The sequence below is a fragment of the Trachinotus anak genome, unplaced genomic scaffold (genome assembly GCF_046630095.1).
Source record: "Trachinotus anak isolate AG129_WGS33_773 ecotype Australia unplaced genomic scaffold, CSIRO_AGI_Tana_v1 ptg000008l, whole genome shotgun sequence".
NCBI lineage: Eukaryota > Metazoa > Chordata > Actinopteri > Carangiformes > Carangidae > Trachinotus > Trachinotus anak.
In genome coordinates this window covers 1,793,884-1,814,306 of record NW_027273859.1, presented here as the reverse complement: position 1 = coordinate 1,814,306, position 20,423 = coordinate 1,793,884, and the positions used below count along the sequence as shown (strand labels likewise).

Below are 20,423 nucleotides of genomic sequence, written 5' to 3'. Positions count from 1 at the left end.
TGCGTGCGTCAGGACTGGAATCATCAGTCACAATATGTCATCAACTCACCACAAATAGAATGTAATTGTGTGAAACACTGCACCATTATAATAACAATCCGTAAAGGTGCAAACACACCTGGGTTTTTTTTTTTGTTTTTGTTTGGTTTTTTTTTATTATTTTTTCTGGCTTTTTAATTACTTTATTTATAGGTACAGTGAGAAAGAGACAGGAAAGTTGGGGAGAGAGAGGGGATGATGATGATAGCAAAGGGCTGCTGCAGTTAATGATATGTGCTCTACCAGGTGAGCCACCAATGCACCCCACATCTGTCTTTTAAAGGGAATGAGAGACACACTCTGTTTGGTTTACTGTGTGTTACGCCCAGAACACTTCTATGATTAATTAAGCACAACCGTTTTGAGCCATTCTCCTGGTGTTACAAATGTTTTTTCCCACTGTTTAAATAGCAAAAGTGATATCGACAAGCCCTGAATATACTTGCTCATGTGCTTCAGACTGTGTGCTTCAGACTGGAGTCTAACGTGAATGTATAGCATTGTACTGTGTGTATGTGTGTGTGTGTGTGTGTGTGTGTGTGTTTGCTAAACATGTCACATTTAAATGATGGCTGATCTTAGTTTGTCTCAGATCAGCCAGTCTCTGCCCTGACAGTCTAAATAGCTGAGAGGTCAATGAAAACTATTTTGTATTTTTCTCCTAACGTGTCTGTGGACTGTTGAATTTCTTCAGTTTGAGAGGGACAGGTACAGTGACAGGTACAGTCTGGGCAGATACAAAGGAAAGTCCAGATCATCTAAATGTCCATGTTTAGTAATGAGTAAGATAATAGAATAATATTGAAATTGTTTCTGTTATCCATGACTGTTCGAAGTTGTTAATGTAACCATGACAACAAAGATTGTCTAATGATGAGGAAGAACTTATTTTAACCCAAATCACCATCTTTTCCTAAACCTAACCAAGCCATGACTGTTATTAAAGTAACCATGGCGACGAAGGTCTGGTACGCCTGCCACCATACGGAAGCTATGATGCAGTGGTTCACAGATGTGACCATGACAGTCACATGACACTGACACAGAATGATGAGTGTCATCTAAACACACTCCCATCTGCTGTTCACCTGTTCATTGTGTTACCACTGTATATCAAGCAAAGTCACCGAATGATTTCAGTCCTATTGGCTCTCTGTGTCTGTGCTGTGAAAAAGTGAACGGCTGGATGCAACAAAACTTCCTTCAGTTACATAAAGACTAGACTGAGGTAATTTTATTTGGGAACAAAGAGGGAAGGCTGCAACTGAATACCTGGAGTCTGGACTATTCAAGACTTAAAAATCTCACTGTAATCATGGATGTGGATCTTAGTTTCAGGGACCACATCAAAGCTACAACTAAATCTGCATTTTGACATCAGCTGGGGTCAGAGACCTTGTGTCTGACCAAGACTTAGAGAAACTAATTCATGCCTCCTCCAGGGTAAGTGATTGCAACGCTTTTCTTACTGGTTGACCAAATAAAACCATTAAACAGCTACAGCTGATTCAGATGCTGCTGCTGTGGTTCTGACTAAGACAAAGAAAATAGAGCCTATTCCTCCAGTTCTCAGGTCTCTGCACTGACTTCCAGTCAGATACAGAATGAAATTCAAAGTCTTACTTACTGTGTACAAGTCACTAAATGTTCGGGGCCACAAATAAATCTCTGAAATGTTTGACGTGTATGAGCCTAATAGGTCTAACACCAGAGACACACTGGGTGTGTGGGATGTGTGTTGCTGATCTGCGGCAGAAAAACCTGTGTGTTCACCCCGGCTGCGTGTCTGCTGCGTCTGTTTACATGGAGTTTGCAGGATACTTGAATATTGGATTTCTCTTCATTTTCAGTTCATGTCTGAAAATTCATCTTTGAAAGAAAATATCTCTAAAACACCACTGTCTCCACATGCAACTGCGAAAATGACAGTCAACAGCTCTTTTCTCATGCAGGCAGTGTGACCGCTCTAATCCCTTAACATGGATGCATCCAGTGTCTCCGGCCTGAGATCTGCAGGAGCTGCTCAGTTAGTGCCCAGAGTTAAACTAAACAGGGACAGATGCTTTTCAGCCACTATGCTGCTAAAACCAGCTCCCAGTGGACATCAAAACTGCCCAAACTCTAACTGGCTTTAGGAAGAAGCTAAAAACTGCACTCTGCAAACCTTGCATTTTAATTAGCTTATCTGTGTTTATGAGGTATTAGGTTTTCAGGTTATCCCGTTCTTGTGAACACGGTATCTCAGTAACTAGAGGGATTTTTTTGTGTTCATTTGGACTCAAAGGTCAAAGGTCAGTGTGACCTCACAAAACAACTTTTAGCCGTAACTCACTTATGACAAAATTTCACAGAAAATGCTGAATATGTGTATGATTCTGGACAAACAGGGGAAGAGTGGTGGAGGCAGACAACCACGAGGGAACCACAAGGTAATTCTAGTTTTATACTGTTTTCTTTACATACTTTTTTACCTCTATTTTTATGACAGTCACATGATGCCAGGAACAGTTATTGTTCTGTGGACGACTGCACTGCGTTTGAGCTCAGACTGAACTGTTCCCACAGCCGTGACCCTCTGCAGGGAGCTCGTGAGCAGTCAGTCCCAGTAAATATTTCATGCAAGGAGTTTCTGTGTTTGCTTATCCAGCTTGGTCTGGTTCACACACAGCCCTCCTGTCCCGGCCTGGAAGAACAAGGGGGACAAACTCAGTCCTCCCTTTGCCGTGCAATGCACTCATCCATGCTGCCTCCCTCCTTCATTCTCTCCTCTGCCATCGCGCTCACTCCGCTCTGCCCATTAGCTTCAATTAATGTGATGGTTCATCAGTGGTGGAGGACTCTGTCACAGGGCTGTACCCCACTACTTATCTGATTACTCTTAATGGGAGAAAATACGATAAACAAATTCAATTATCCCTGACCTATTTTCAGTGGTGGGGACACGGGATTATTATTCATGTCATCTCTGAAATATGAATATGAAGAGATCTAATTACCCCAGTGTCACGTTATGGATGGACAGGGTATGTAAATATATTGCACATTCATGGTGATGAACTACTCTGCATTGTAAAGGCCAGGGAGGGGATGAGTGATACTGAAGATGAACACCCCCTGTTGTGTCCTCAGTGGCCATCAATTCTTCACCGAGAGTGGCCTTCATCCGCCTGTATTGATGACAGGAGCGCTGGATTCCTCCAGCTCCTCCAGCAACCACACAAATAAAGAAGACAGATTGATATAGGTTTAATTAAATCCCGACCTGACTACATGAAGATTGAAAGAGGTAATTGAAGATGAATGCACGCCATGGCTGCTAATCCAACCCCTTGTTTGAAACTTTGTTCCAACAATTCCAACAATATAACAGATATAACCCAACACTGCAAAAACCCTTAACTCTGATTTATAACAACTATGGGAGCTTGTTTCAGTTTGCAAACACTTCCCTATGTGGCATCTATAAAATACCATCATATCTCATCTTAGATTCCACATTTCAGTCAGCAAACAGCTGTATTCAGCAGAAAGCAGCTTATGTACAGTAAACCTACTGCAGCCTACCAACCCAGCACCAAGCAGCACGTGAAGTCAGCATTTAGCTGGCGAACATTTAGCAGCTGAGGTGCCAGATATTTCTGTCCAGAGTTGGTGGAGACCAAACCAGAGCTTAATGTTTAACTTACATTCAGCCAGTGTAATGTTGCTCTGTGTGCGTTCTGCACATAGACTGTAAATAAAGATGGATGCATCCTCTGTGAAGTTTCAGGTTCAGGACTGAAAAGTGAGCTGTTCCACCATCGTCATCTTGGTGGTGTCTGACTCCCCCTAACTCCCAGCTAATCCGAAAAAGGACAAAAAGGTGAGGCGTGTTTGGAGCCGAGGCGCCAGTGCATGCCGATTTGTAGCAAGCATGTGCTCACCCACCTGTCACTCAAACCAGCCACGCCCTCAATTCTCCATAACTTAATTCCTTGATAAAATGTAAACAGGTGAATTCATAAAATTCAGCCCATACAGTTGTCATGATGGAGGAAATTAGCTCGAGAGACCAGAACAGTTTTATTTCTACTGTAAAGTTGGACATTTGAACATGGGAGTCTATGGGGACTGACTCACAGTTGGAGCCAGACTCTAGTGGTCATTAGAGGAACTGCAGCCTTTAGCTCCTCACTGTTGACTTTATTTCTTCATTTTTCAGCCCTGGAGGTTGCTGCTTGATTCTGCACAGCAACACTACACAACAATTAGCCGTGCCGCTGTGCATGATGCTGCTGTCTGACGCTGTAGTAGGTGCGGCTGACACAGGCAGCCTGCTGTAGAAGATGGAAGAAGGATGAGCAGAGATGATGGTTTTTAGGTAAAACTTTTATTGTTACTCTCTACATAGTAACTGGGTTGATGGGTTGTGCTTGTTTTTATGTTCTGCTTTTCATAAATAAGTTGCTCATCTGATTATTAGTGTGTTTTGGAAGGAGGTGGAAAAGGAACTGATTGGTTGGAGGTCATGTATTAAAACAGTTGGATACAGCACCACCACTCAGCCTGACCTCTAATGAAACACCACCACCATTATAAAAGAGACATCTGAGAAACAGTTGACAGGACTGTAACAAGGTCAGTTATTCCTCTCTGTTATGAATTTTTAATCCATGGAGGTTTTATATTTAAAAATAATCCCAAAACCTAGAAAAGAGATTTTTATTTTCATGATGTCATCATTGTGTAAAGTCTGAGGGCTGAGCAGGAACTTACTGGTGGGTCCAGTGGGTCGCATAAGAAAAACTTTATTTGTCGTATGCACCAGATGAGCACATTTCATTCAAGTGAGTGAGGCACCATCTTTCAGTTCTTGTGATTCATCCATGGTCAAGGTTCTCACACACCAATGAGACAGGAGCCAGCCTGCATGGTTCGTGCGGCTGCAGTCCTTGATTTGTCTAAATATGCAACTGTTGGTTAACATATTTGCTATAAAAACTTCATAAGCTAATAATAAATGAATTGTGTGTTTGCAGCTGGTTACACTGCCACTCAGTGGCCAAAAAAATATTGCATTGCACAGAGTTTCGCTCAAATCAGTTAAGTTAATAATAATAAATCATGATAATGTCAGGTGGCTATTTGCTGCATTCATTAATGTTTTATATTTACATTTCATGAACTCACTGTGTGTAATGTGGAATGTGTCACTTGTAGCATCAAACCTACAGAGGATCATCACCCTCCAGTTCCTCCTCAGCACCATGGAGCTTTTTAGCCTCCTCTGGTTCATTGTTTTGTTGATGTGGCCTCACAAGTGATCTGATGAACCGACTGTCTACCACCTGCCCAGCACCACACAGCAGACTCAGGAGTTGGAGAAACTAAACCAGAGCTGATGGTGAATATTGGGCTTCTATTTATCAGGTGCACCTAAACACAATGTGTGGAAATAGCAACTGCTTGCTAACATATTAGTCAGTCTGTAATGGCTTAACAAGGTGATAATGTGTCCATATAGTTTTTTTTCAGCTAGTTCTATCGTCTCAAAGTGGATAAAAATCAGTGAATGCTGCTTCATGTGTATTGTTAATCACAGTATCTTTATGTTCTCAGGTAAAAATCTAATAAAACTGCACTGTAAATCAGATCTAACATAACATAGTGTGTGATATTGGTTGAGTCCATTAGTAGTGGCTCAATGTGAAGACGATGTTCAGATTCTATGCAGTGTGTAATGACTTGCTCAGATGTGTGTGAGATACATGGCTCTCCTCATCCCCGCTCCATGTCTGCGGAATAGCATGGGCTCCCTCTGTTGGTCGCCAGCCGGCCTGTGCTCCTCCGGTGATGGAGGAGATGTGGGGCCAGTGTGAGTGTCACCGGAGATAAATGGTGGTCCAGGAGTGTTAGGGCCACTGTTCCTGCTCCGTTCCAAAAAAAGAAAAAGAAAAAGATGAAAAAGAGATGAAGAAATTCACTTGATTTAACCTCCGCTGAGAACCAGTGACTGCTATTCTAAGGCCATGTGCTTCCTCATATTGAGCTGCTGACTGCTGGTGTTTAAACCCTCTTGTGCCTGCCTTTTTCTTTCCCTTTTCTCTCACACACTCTTCCCTCTCTGGCTCTCTGTTTGTGTGTGTGTGTGCGAGAGTGTGTGAGTGTGTGTATATTTCTTTCTCCATCTCTGAATACGCCGGCGCTTGTGTCTCAGAGAGTTCACTGACTCTAAAGGATCGATGAAGGGAGGAGATTCAGAGCCAATTATTTTCAGCTTAATGGTCCCTCGGGTGCAGGGGTGAGCAACAACAAAACGCCTTCAAGAGACATCAACTCTGGACAAGCCAGCTCCTCCATCTCTGTACTGCCACAGTGTGGGCATCAACTCCCAGCTCTCTGGAGGAGCATGAACCGCACTCTGCAACACACACGCACACACACACACGCACACACACACACACACACACACACACACTCACAGACACAGCAGTAATGACAGCTGGAAAGTGTAAACTTGGAACATCACATCACTACAGTACCACGGATGCTTCATATCACTATCAGCAGTGAGGCAGGAAAGCTGCTTGATGGCAAACACATGAAGGACAGAAGAAGAAGAAGAAAGTTAAAGGAGCATTCGTTCTGTTTGTGTGTGTGTGTGTGTGTGTGTGTCTAATTCTTTAATTCATCACAGAGAACATTTGGTACATTTCAATTATTTCATCAAAGTTATGTCATCACTGCATCACTCCAGTAACCCGCAAGTGGAAACGCTTCCTTGTTGATGCGTTCATGGGCTGTGGGACATCTGAGACCAGAGAGTATTTCCCCAGGAGCTGCATTCATTTTAATACAAACATAACAAAACTCACTGTGTCCTTTGCAGAAAACTCCATGTTGGTTCATTGTTCTTCTTCAGATGTTGATTTTGAAACCAATCAGCAAACATTTTCAAGCACAAACACCAAACAAAAGCTTCATCTTCTTACTCTTTACTGTGAGAATTTGCTGCTTTGCTTGGATTGCTTAAGACACATTTCTTTGTCTTAAGCAATATGTTTTTTGTTAATTTATTTATTTATTTTCTAACGGGGAGAGAGATGGTGCGCACTGAACCAGGTGAGCTTCCACTGTGGCCCCTACACTTTATATCTTTAGTGTCAGGACTGCTGGTTCATCAAAGCAGGTAATTTTTAAACATCATCTTGAGCAACATAATGGATGATTTTCATTATTTCCTGACCAAACAAGCAACTGATTAATTGATAACATATTTAATCAGCAATAATAATAATTGTTAGTTGGAGCCCTACTTTAATTTAGTAACAACACACAGTGTAAATGCATGGAGGATCCATCTAAATAGTTAACAGCTCTCAAGTGCAAAATCACACAGCAATTCATGCATGACACTGATCAACAAATTTTCACCTTTCCTTCAGGTTAAAATCCATCATAAAACACTTAAACATTGTTGGTTGTGTGTTTTCAGGGTGGAGAGTTTATTAATTTATTATTAATTAACTTATTTACTTACTTACTAAATGTAAAGGATATAACACTGTAATATTTCTAGCACATACACACTGGAAGTGAATCAAAAAATTTTTTTTTCTACAGCTGCCACTGTGCACTGATCACACATGGAGAAATCTATGGATTAGTCCTGTTTAATATACATCGGCACATCAGTCTCATAAGAGACTAAGTGAGCCTGGTGAACACGGTTCACCTACAAATTAGCCCCAGCTCGGCTCGGCATGGTATGATATTGAATAACATGATATCTCTGCTATATGTGATATTTTTCATAATATTTCATTTTTTTGAGTCCGGCTCTCATCTCACTGCTTTGCTTACTGTACATTGTACTTTGGCATGTGACAAATAAAACTTTAACTGCTGCTTAGCAGCAGCATCACCTACACCTGAGACATAAAACACAAGGATATAATTGTATTATAATACCATATATCATGATATTTGGGCTGGACTGTGTTGAAATATTAAATTTTGGATATCGCCACAGCCTCACACCCTAAGAAGCTTTGCGTTTCTGATACAGTTGAGTTTGTTGCCATTGTGTTGCTCTCCCCCACAAGAGACTTCTTGTCAGAAAAACATAAACTGAGGTTGCTTTACATGTTAGATACTATTTGTTAAGAATGTTGTAACAATTTTCCACGTCTTGATTTGACAAAAATCAAGAGGTGTGGCCAGAGGGCATTCTGGGAAATGTAGAAAATCACTAACTGAAGCCGTCCAAGCAGGATGAAGGGAAGTGTGATCACCAACAGGTACATTAAAATTTACTGACACGAGAGAGGAAGAGGGGGATTCTTCCTTTCAGGCTCCTCTCAGACTGTCTCCTTCATCCTCACTTCATCTTCATCGTTTGAATGGAATAAAACACAGGTGTCTCCTCTGATAATTACCTTTAAAGATTGGGGAGGTGACGAACCTGCTGGGCTCGGAACCGTCTCCTTTCCCAGGTTGCCGAGCAGCGGGATGCCAGGTTGTTTAAAGCATTCCCACTGGGCGTCTCTGAGGCACCGTTAAATGAGGCGCCGCCGGCGACACTTTCCCCCAACAGCTTAGTGCTCATCAACTATTTAGATATGCACTTAACGCTCCTGGGGAAGGTAACGTCTCGCTGCTGGTGGAGGGAGAGAGAGAGGAAACACTTGTCAACATAACAGTGGAGAAATACGAGAGGGATAATTCTGTGCAGGACTCTGCATTGGCAAAATTAAGCCTGAATAAAACCTTAGTTAGTTTCTTCTGCAGGAGTCTGCTGGCGGGGGTTGGTTGTGGGTGTGTGCTCCTATGTGCCCCCCCCCTCCCCATTCTTCCTGTAAGTCAGTCCCCAGGCACTAAGCTATGAGCTGCCTCCTCCTCTATATGACAGTGTCCCTCGCCTGTACAGACACATCCCTCTCTGTCTGAGCACTCACATCCCTCTCTCTCCCTCACCCCGTCCTCCAACACCCTAACACCCCCCAGCACCACACACCTCCACCACCTCCACACCTCCGCCTCCCCCTCAGTCCTTCTATCTCCATCCTATCCCCAGACTCCCACAAGCAACTCCATGAGGGGTCGCATGATGAATGAGCAGTCAGCAGGACCTCTGTGTGTGTGTGTGTGTGTGTGCAGGAGGAGAATGCACATGCATGCATCTGTGTGTGTGTGTGTGTGTGTTGGTCAGAGAGTGATGACCACAACTGCCAGAGTGATCACAGTGGGATTCATTATGGCGACAGACAGGGCCGCCTCTAAAACACTGACCGTGTGTGTGTGTGTGTGCATGTGTGTGTGCGCATGTCTTGACAGGCCCTCCACTAAAATGGTGTCTGAGGATTACACACTGACTGGGATGGAATAAACAGTGCTGTGTGTGTGTAGGTTTGATAAATTATTTACATCATTGAGAAAGCAGCGTCGACACTGTTTATGCCCGCACCTGCTCCTCTCAGTGCTTAAAAGATGATTTATGTGTTATGGTCACATCGAATTTCCGCAACTATTGGTCCAGCGTCTTTTGGGACACAAAGTGGTGGTTACAAAGTGCCGCAGGCTCGTTTGGTAGGCGGCACAGCAAGAGAGGTGCAGCATCATATAACTGGACCAGGCAAACTCCTGTCCAGAGAGCTGTTACAGCAGTTTGTTTGCTCTTACTCTCAAATGAGTTATGGACACTCTGAGGGAGGGGAGGCTGGCAGTGCTCACCATGAATCTTGCTGTGTAAGACGCTATCATTAGGATAGGTTGACACTAGTGGAAGTAAAAGCCCCGCCAACTTAGTAAAAGAGAAAAATTAGGCAAAGCTGTGTGCAGCATCTGAAAAAATATAAGCACTTAGAGAAACCACATATGTTAATGCATCTGTGTTATTTTAGAGATGTCTGTGAGTGTGCAGATACATACACAATATTTCACCATCTAGAGCTGTTTCTTTAATTTTTTGCTTAATGTTAAGTCAGCGATGTTTGAGTTCAACATTTATTGTGGATGGGCTAAATGGCATCTTTCTGCTGAATATTAAAGTTCCTCTCCAGACATTTTTTTAAACTCTGCTATGAGTATTTTTGTTTAACCTGGTTTTCCCTCGTAAAAAAAGAAAAAAAAAAGAAAACTGGTCTGAAGCTCATCTACTCCGACTTCCATGTTGTTTGTTTGCTTGTAACTGGCAGTGGCTGACACAGTGTTAGTGGTTGTGCTAATGCTAACTGTACTGGCAAGGTTTCTGGTTTATTTAGCCCCGCCCCCCATCCCCACAAATTGACAGGATTGGTTCCTAAGGATATATAACATATGAATCCCTGGCTGTCTGAATCTGTTTTTATGAGACTGTCATTGGCTCACTGCAGTTCAAGGTGGAAACACTCAGCCATGGTGTTGACTGATTATTTCACTCATGATGTGTCTGGTATTATATAAAAAAAAATCATATGGACAAGATTTTCATTGGAGATATACAGTTCTACTAATAATTCTTTTGAAGATTTAAAGTGAACATTTCACTCCTACAATCTGATGAACAGTTTATAAAAAGGGCTCAAAATCAATGCAGCCAAACCAGACCTACTTTAGTTTTTACTCCACACATTCTTCTTCCTTGTCTAAATCTGGTACCCACATTATCCACAATGCAGCTTGACAGCCATAAGAATCAGGTGTGTTATGCTAGTAGCAGCTAATGTAGCCTGGTACCTTGAGCCTCAAGCAGAGATGAGGAGTGGTAAACACTTCTTTCTAACCCCACACCCCCAGATTTTTACTTTTCTAACTTGTAGTCTTCAGACCCGACTGAGGCTGACTCAGATGACATCACTTGTGGATATTTATTAGACTTCACACAACTCCCTCTGGAGACACTAAAGGCTTCATACTTTTCCAGTCAGACTTGCAAAAACAGACTAAACAGACTTGGGTGTAAAATCAGTGGAATTCCCTTTAAGGCCAGTTTCACCCATATTACAAAAATCACATTTGTATAACTCAGCCCTGGTAGCATCTATTCAAGCATCTGTCCAGTTATCTTTTACTGAGATTTCTGGCTCTACACCAAAACTAAGGAGACAAATGGAATTTGATTTGTGGAACTTGCAGCATGAAAACTCAAACAGCAACATCTCTTCACCTTCAGTTTGCAGACACTTGAAATTTGCATGAATAAGGACAATATGAGGTTCTGCAAGTTGAAGTTCATGTAGACATACTAAAGCTAAAGAGTAAGGCTAAATGGACTGGCACCTCTCTAACACATGTACACTCACTTACCGATGGTACATCCGAGCAGGGGATCAAACCACCGACTGTCTGATAAGTGGCTTCTGAGCCACAGCTGCACACAGCTGGTGTTATTCTACAGGAAATATTTTGATGGGGACTGTTTTCAGCAGCGGATTAATCCAGCTTTGGTGCCGTTGTGAGTATCAGGGGCAGCAGGATGGTGTGTGTGGGAGTCCAAATGAGCTACAGTGTTCATGATAATTAAGGATCAGGTCACCCAGTTCAACAGTGTGGCACAGAGTTATAAAATATATCAGGTTTGGGATACACAGTAATAAATTGTTGGATTTGGTCTCATCATGGGATTTGCTGGCAATAAGAAAAATATAGAACATTTTTCCACCTCTCATTCAGTTGGTTTCTGATGCAGTAGATTCTGAAATCAAAGAATTTGCTTCCATGCTTGCACCTGTCCTATTTCTGTAAGGGCTTTGTTTTGACAGCCCAAAGTGCATGGAGCAAATGCATCCAGGGCCTGTTTATATCCCTTTAACAGCAGAAAAAAACAGTCTCTGTGCCAGGAACATGGTTAAAGGGGTTATATTAAGTCTGTTAATTAACCATTGGAGTGTTTTGGGCGTAACATGCAATAAACCAATCAGAGAGCCATCTCCCAAAAAGCCAGGTGTGCTTGCACCTTAGCAGATTGTTCTTATAATGGTGCAGTGTTTCACACAGAATTCGATTTTGTTTGCGGTGAGTGGATTACATGTTGTTACTGACCAGTGGGTCCAGTCCTGACACACACAGACACACACACACACACGCGCACCTACACACACACACAGCAGGGGAGAGAGAGAAAGACCGATTGACTTAAGACCCGTCTTTTTTCTGGTAAATCACTTTCCACTGCCTCAAGATAGTCATGTGCTAATGACCACACCTCATTTTAAGACCAACATGCCCATGGATGCTCAAATGGATGCAAGTATATTTGCTGTTTCAACAAGGCGGGCGCTGGACAGGAAAATGAGAACTGCTACTGTAAGGTAAATGAAATCTGAAAGAGAGACTTCACATTTAGTTGTGTGTGTCAACACAGCACAGAGATGAATACCAGGCCAGTGGCTCTGACAGAAGATCATTTCTGAATAGCACAATATTTAAGATGCCCCATCTGTCTGTTATGTAACCCAGATGAAGGATCCAGCTGAATCCGGCTTTTCTGTCCATTTTTACAGATTCATGTATAAACCACAGTGTTGCTTTACATGCTGCAATTACCTGAACTTCTTCTCACATCAGTGTATATCTCATCACAATGCTTGCATTCACATTAATTTACCATCAAAGTTGCACTAGCGTTGCTCTGCAGCGAGCAGAATATGAGACACAACTCATCTGGAGCGTCTTAGCTTCGGCTTGCATCATTGTCCCCGTAGTATCTCCCAACATGTCCCAGATATCAGTCTCCTGCTGCAGACAGGGGTGTCACAGCCGGATTTACATACAGCTCCAACAACACAGACACCCAGTGGTACCACAGTCCCACACACCAGCTCAATATTTCATAGCCGTATGAAATATGCCTGAATGTGTGCACAGCATCTGCCATCTTTGGGGCTTTGCAGCCCCCAGGAGGCCCGTTTGATCTGTAATTGGGAAGTGTGCTGAATTAATCAGCAGTTTATCTGCTTTTTAATTGAAATAACACTTTCAAAAAACACTGATAACACAGAGAACAGCACCACTGATCCTTCCCGTATAGTCTTTCGCCTATTGTCAATTTTTGTCTGTGTACTCACTAATGGCCCGCTGAGATTCAGGGAAAACAATGTTGACGGGAATCAGAAAGAGCTAATAAAGGCAGACATCTTTTTACTGTGTCAACGAAACATTGTCTGACTGCTCTGTGGAGGATTAATCTGATGTTTTGATTATTTATTTATTTTTTTTGTATGTCCTAATCAGTCAAAAAGGATAAATATTCCTCAGTAGTTAAAATATTATTGGATTATATAATCCACAAAGTCTAGTTTACATTTGTGTATGCTGACACCTGAGGCGCTGAGCTTCTGGCAATGCTTCCAGCCACAGACCTTGGCTTGTAACCTCACCGCCACGTCCAAGTCCTGACACTTCCTGCCCTCCACCAAATACAGAGCTGTAGTACTATGTTCAAGATGCATTTAAATGTTTCCTATTGCTACTGGGTGGCTAATGTCAATGGTTTCTGTTTTATTCAGATTAGAGCACAGCTCCCCTCAGGAGAAATTAATATTGCACTAATCAATTTATATTAAGGCTCAAATGACACATCTCCTCAGCTCGCTCTTTTAGCTCATTGTTTTTATTTTAAGGCCCATACTGTCCACTGTCATTCATCTCACGTTGTTTCCATCAGATATTTTCTCAGGAGCTGGTGGAGACCAAAACAGAACAAATAGAAGACTGAAGATATAAGATTTATAAGGTAGACAGAAACATGCCTCCAAATGTTACATATCTCTGAATTAATTATTTATGATTGAGGTTTAGTTACAAGAGGGAATGAAAAATATTTTCATGTTTTTAAGGAAGAGAAACAAGTTGAATGTTGATTTAAAAATATTTATATACATATTTAGTTTGCAGTGATACAATATATTGAATAAACACATGGACACATCATTAGAACTTGGATTAGAACTGAGTCTTTAAGAGCAGCAACATCAATAACCTTAAAACAACAATTATCTAATTGAGTTCAGGGAAAAAATGTATCAAGAAAAAAAGCCCTCTGTGGTTACCTTTGCAACAAGTTAATTTAGGTCCTATACAAATATATATAAGTAGGATATGGTTGAAATCTATAACATGATATTAATATATAGATAGATATATAATGGATAAATATTTTTCCAATATTTTAATAGATTTTTATTGTAAATATGTGCAAAATGGCATGTAAAATAAGCAAATTGAATTTTCTGTGTGATGAAATTTAATAATAATAATAATTATTAATAACTATTATTATCATAATAAAGATATTTGAGTTTTTTCTAGCACTGTGTCGTTGCATGCTGAGATATGGATGAAACCTGGTGGAAAAAAGTAAGAATATTCTTCAGCTTCAGCTTCAGGCTACAGTGACTATGGACTGGGTTAGTTATACAGCTGCAAATATGTGATCAAACAAACTGCAGACAATAGCCATCATATCAGAGGTAGAAAACAGACTGACTTTTAATTTAAGGTAAATACCGACTCAGTATAACAGGCTAATGCAACTTGTAACTATAAATATAAGAGTGGTGCTTGACCAGGCGGTGTCTAGCCCACTGGTCCGAATATCCGAGAGGCCCCCTGTTCTGCTGCCCCACCACTTCCCTGCTCCAGCAGTCTTGCAGGTGAACTTGTTGGCTGCAGAGTTTTGGCCACTGTCTGCAGCGCAGATGCCCCACACCACGGTCTGGTACTACAGCTTTTAATCTATAAAAAATCTTTTATTATATTATTATATAGTCTATCTGCCCAGTATAGATCATCTGTGTAAAAACCGTATACTGGAGTATTTATTATTATTATATTGAAAGGATATTTTCACTTATTAATACTTTAAGAATACTACTTAAAGCTCCACCAGTAAATATCTTTATAATAACAATGAAACACGACTTGTGGTGACAAAACTGTGTAGTTTTCCACCCTCCACTACACAGCTTTTCAGCCTCTTTTAGCTCATTGTTTTGGTTGTCCCACCCACAATTTTTACTTGCATCAATATAATTTTTAGTGGCAGAGAAAGCTCAGAGAAACATACTGCATCCTCAGCACTAGGGCTGAATTATTCATTTATCAAAGTCACAATATCCAAACTGCAGCAGCTGCTGTGTTTTTGTTATAAAAAAGGTCAAATGTGTCACAACAGACCATAAATGAAACGCTGTGGTGCTACAGAGACGTCTGGCCTAGAAATCATATTCTCATTAGGCCAAGACTTTTTTGTTTGGTACAAGACCCAACAAAAATTCCATCATCATCATTTATATGTCTTAAAATAAAATACAAAAATGACCATTACAACTGAAATTATCACAAATACCAATATCTACCAAAATAATGTGTGTCTACTTGATGTGTTTAGAACATTTTTAATATGTGAATTTTATGTTTTCAGATTGTTCCACTGCTGCCAGGTCACCGAAAACAATCTATCGATGCAGCTCAACATACATGCAGCATCGTTATCTCCTAGCATACATCCCATATGACTGATGTCAGAATCTGCATTTAAAGGATAACCACATGAATTAATGCTTTCCTGAAATATATTAGTGGTTGGTTACTGACTGCATGATATTTTTACATTTACATTTCATTACAACTCTATATTACCATTTTCTGTCTGTAGCCAGAGCAGCAGGCTGTCCCAGTGCTGCACAGACACAGAGGTCTGTTTATATAAAGTATCCATATGTTGTCAATACAGCAGAGAAAATGTCACTCTGAGTTTCCTGTAATGTTGCTATATTTATAGTGATTGCACCAACTGTTAAACAAAAGCATGGAGGTGTCTCCCACCGTACACAGCAGCCAGAGCAGAGGTGATATAATAAATTGTTGCAGTACAGATCAATGTCTGTGGGAAAGGGGGGAGGAAAGGAAGCAAGTCTCATTGCTCCTTCTCTCTGCCTTCCTGCTCTTTAAGGCAGATCCCTGCTGCCCACATGACGGATGGCGACCATTCTGGAGTGGCCGTTTGGTACTTGGCATCAAGGTGGAGTGGGAGCCCGGGGCCATCAGGTCTGAGACGGCAAATGTCCCCAGGCAGGGCCCCTAGGGTCCTCCGCTCTGCCTAGATGGAAAGGAGGCACTATAAATCAGCCCGTCTGGGGGGCTATGCTCTGCCTTGCCATCCATCTCAGCTCCAGGTCCCTGATAAAGAATACAGGGCAAGAGGGGTTGGGAGGCAGAGAGAAGAAGGGGTTCATGTACCTGGGGAGAGGAGAGAGGGAGGCAGTGCAGGGGTCTCTACCAGCCCAATGATCCAGTAACCCGGGGGCCAGAAGACTGTGAAGAGAGGAACAACCAGAGAGGCCACACCATGAGTCAGAGGCAGGAGCCGATACTGACACAGGACTGATGTAGTGTAGGATACAATGAAAGGATAATTCCTGTTTATTACAACCAGGTGGGATTGTCATAGTTTTGGGCATCATTCCAATATTGATTTTAAATATTAATCCACTAACAATATTGCTAATTATTTAACTGACAGCAGCTCCACACTGACGCTTCTCTTTATGTGGATATTGAACAAAATGCTACAGGACACCAGAGTAAGTACTGGAGGAAAGAAAGAGCTCTGATGAGGGCTGTGTTTAATTAATGGTTAAACCTGCAACACTGGATTTGTGGCCACATGGAGGCAGCAGAAACAAGCTGCAAACACAACACTGACATATTATCAGCCTGGAGAGTTGGTGAAGTCAACTTGTTGGCAAACAGTTGCCTATTTACATGGCCTGCAGTTGCAGAGCAACGTTAGCATTCATCAGGTGGACTCAAACACGACTCCAAACAAATGCTAAGTTGTTCACTCTGCTTTTAGTTCTGTTTCAATGTCACTGACGCTGCTAAATCCTCAGCTATGCTCACCAGCTCATCGCTGACTTCTTCTATCTTTTGTTTTTCGGTAGCGTAGACCTACAGTAGGTTCATCAGAGCTTTGTCACTAAAAACAGCTGCCTCCTGCTGATGGCAGTGACACAGATGAGAACAGCAAGACTGAGACTTCGTCTATATTGATACCTTTCCCTGAAGATCTGGGATCGGAGGTCTGAGTTATTTATTCATTAGTAAATAATTCACCCATTTATTCCTTCGCTTTTTTAAATTTTTTTATTTTTTTTTTATATTTTATATATATTCTCACGCACACACACACACACACACATATTCACACATTCACACATCCTTAGGAATTACAAGAATGGTCATATGCTCATCTTCTCATCTTCTTTGTGCTGTAATTTGTATTTAGTCTCATGCAGGTTTTACACCTTGGTGTCTTGTATTATGTCACATGTAAATAGTGTCACATTACGTGTTTGCAAATAAATAAAGTGAAAAAAACAACTACATATATCTATATATATCTATATCTATATATATATATATATATATATATATATATATATATATATACCTTTTTGTTCTAAGGCAGTGTTTTAAGATGAAAACAATCTCTGTACAGACTACGTTTTGGCTCCTTATCAGAAACAAACTCCGTCCACACATATCACATGACTATTCACGTACACTGGGCATGGTGTAAACAGGAAGCAGATTGTCTACCCTGGAGCTGATTAGTTGCACAAAATACTACAAATGAGGAGCAAAGATAGATGTAGAGTTAAAATACTGAATTTAATTGAATAACAGCTGCTGGCAAACAAAACAACAAGGTCAGTAACACTTTAATTCATTATCAATGTTGCTTTCACCACTGGCAGTCGAGGCTGATGAGACCTAGTCAGGAGCAAACATGGGCGTCTACATCATTGTTTCCAAGATTCTCTGATTTGCATTGTTAACTATTGTTATTGAGCAGCAAAGAAGAAATGATTTCTGGTAACTAGCATAATGGCCAAGGTCACCTATAGGTGGACCGCGGTCCGGGTTCAGACACAGATCTATAACCTGTAAATTATTATATCACATTTTGACAGTGTTTTCTGTTTTCAGTGGTGCAGCTTTTCTTGTCTTTGCAGCGCTGGTCATATGATGCTAGTCAGCTGATCATTGCCAATTAGATACACACAAACTGTGAGACCAGATGAGAGGCGGTCTGAGGGGTGAGTGTGAGAGCCTCAACAGATGACAGCTGCAGTAGTAGGCTACAACAGTTTCGAGGTCTTTTTCCACATGTTGTCTCATACAGAGTGGACTAATTGATCACTATAAGCAAATTATTTAAACAACATTTGTACAGGAATGATTCTGCCCAAGCTGTTTGATCCATATAAGAGGTATATATTATTAAAAAAAAAAGAGAATATTCATAATTTCGCTCATGTTTTACAATGAGCCACACCATACAACAAGGACAGCAATCATATCACACCCCCACAGGGTTAGGGTTAGCTGATTATGCTATTACATTTTTTTAAAGCATTAGTATTGGGTCAGTACTCGGGATCAGCTGAGCCAAGTTCAGATATCAGAATCAGTGTCTGTAAGGAGAAAATGAAACCGTCAGATGGAACACACTAAACTACTACAGTAAAAATATTAATTATAGCAGCTTTAAAGTTATTCAATAGCTTTTATAAGATCAGATGTGAAGGTAAACAAAGCGACAGACCCCAAATGTACAAGTGCTTTTATTGTTTCTGTCATTACAATTAACCCAAATCAGGTCCGATTGCACATTTCGAACTAAAAGTCTGTAGGTGAGCAGCACCTGTTCAGTTATTCCTGTCCTTACTTTAGCATAATTACTTGATAAAAGTAATATGTGACTGTTAGTGTTACTACTGCACAGGCAATGATCCTGCTTGTTACTGAGAGGGTGGGAGTCAGAGCATGAGTACATATCAAAGGGTAACAAGAAGGAGCTGAGACAGATTTTGACTGTATGTGTGGGTTTTGGTATGTATCTGTGTGTGTGTGCGTGTGTGTGTGTGTGTGTGTGTGCGCGCGCGCCTGTGGCAGTAGCTGGGGTCGAGCAGAGAAGGCTTTTCTCTCCATATCTTCAAACATGGTTCTGTGCAGCAGGACCCTGCAGACGGTGGCAGCGCCGGGAGCTGCTGGGGTGGCTGAGAGGAGTCACACTGCTTCAAAGAAACAAGACACAACTGCGGGGTAGAGCATCTGATCCAAGCACGTGCCTCCACCCTCCAACCACCACAGCAAGCAGGAGAGAGAGAGGGGGAGAGAGGGTGACTATTGGGCTATTCGCCGCTGCCTCACTCTCTCTCCAATGTGAAGAAGAGAGTGAGAAGTGAAGACGCTACCATTACAGCCCGTCATGCAGCTTAAACACCCTGCTCCATCTCGCTCCATCTCACCTCCTGGGAGTGGAGAACCAGAAAATGTGCCAAAAGCTACAGAATAAACTAAAAAAAAAAGACACATTTTCTTTTTAAAAAGTGCTGTCAACTTTAAGTCTTTGAAGTAGTGGTACTATTTGAAGAAACAGTAGTGGAATTAGTTAGTTAGTTGAGGTTGAAGTAACTGAAGTATAGTAGTAGCAGTGGAAGCAGGAGAAGTCACATCAGTGGTAGTAGAGGTACCAGAAACAATGCTGTCAGCAGTAGAAATACAAACATGGCAGTGTTTGTTGCACATTCATCAGTGAAAGGTTTTTGTCTGGCAGTTGCTTTACTGAAGTAAAAAAAAAATCTTATGCACATCTTTTATGATTCTGTTGGGTCCAAATTCATAAGATTTATGGCTCAAGTCCTGAGTCCAAGTCAGGGGACTGAAATCCACACCTCCAGCTTCCAGAACTTTCAGCCACATCTCACTGTCTTCAGTCAGCAAAAGGGGCTGGGCTGGGTGTGGTCACCTGATAATAGGTGTTTGCTTTGGAAGGGGAGGTGGTGGTCTATGTGTCTGGGTCTGGTTTTGGTCTGGTGTCCACAGTCAGCTGCTGTTCACTTAGTCTTTCGTCCAGGGCTCTTGCCATTTATAAGTTGACACCAGAGATGAAGCTGAAACCTCTGAAAGCTAAGTGGACCTTTAAGATATTGCTTTTTCCCTATACTCTTTATTAAGGTCAACAATTACCATGCTCATGAGATACGATTGTTACAGTGGCATTACGCTTGGGCAGCTAGGTGTGTTGCATCCATTTACTGTCATGGACAGAAAGAGTAAGAGTCACCGGACTGTCAAATGCAGCAGCTGCTTATGAAACCATGAGCTTGATTTCAGGATTTTTGAGGCTCTGAAATCAAAGAGCATACAGGACCACAGTCTCATCAGAGGTACACAGCCAATCAGAATAGACGGCCTGACTGCAGAGGCTGGAATTTTTTCAAATGTTTCAAAAAGTTTCAAATGACTTCAAATTTTCAAGCCAGTCATCCTGTAACAAATAACAAAAGCAGTTTATGTTGTTTCTAATATCCATGACCATTTGTATTTTTATTTATGATTATATCATTTATTAT

The 20,423-nt window shown here is 41.5% G+C and overlaps 1 long non-coding RNA gene across 1 annotated transcript; it reads left to right on the top strand.

Moving 5' to 3' along the window:
- The first annotated feature begins 3,955 nt into the window (after positions 1–3,955).
- On the top strand, positions 3,956–5,899 carry LOC139624780 (uncharacterized). Its single transcript, XR_011691744.1, has 3 exons — positions 3,956–4,399; positions 4,561–4,656; positions 5,239–5,899. It is a non-coding gene; the product is annotated as an uncharacterized lncRNA (long non-coding RNA).
- The last annotated feature ends 14,524 nt before the right edge of the window (positions 5,900–20,423 follow it).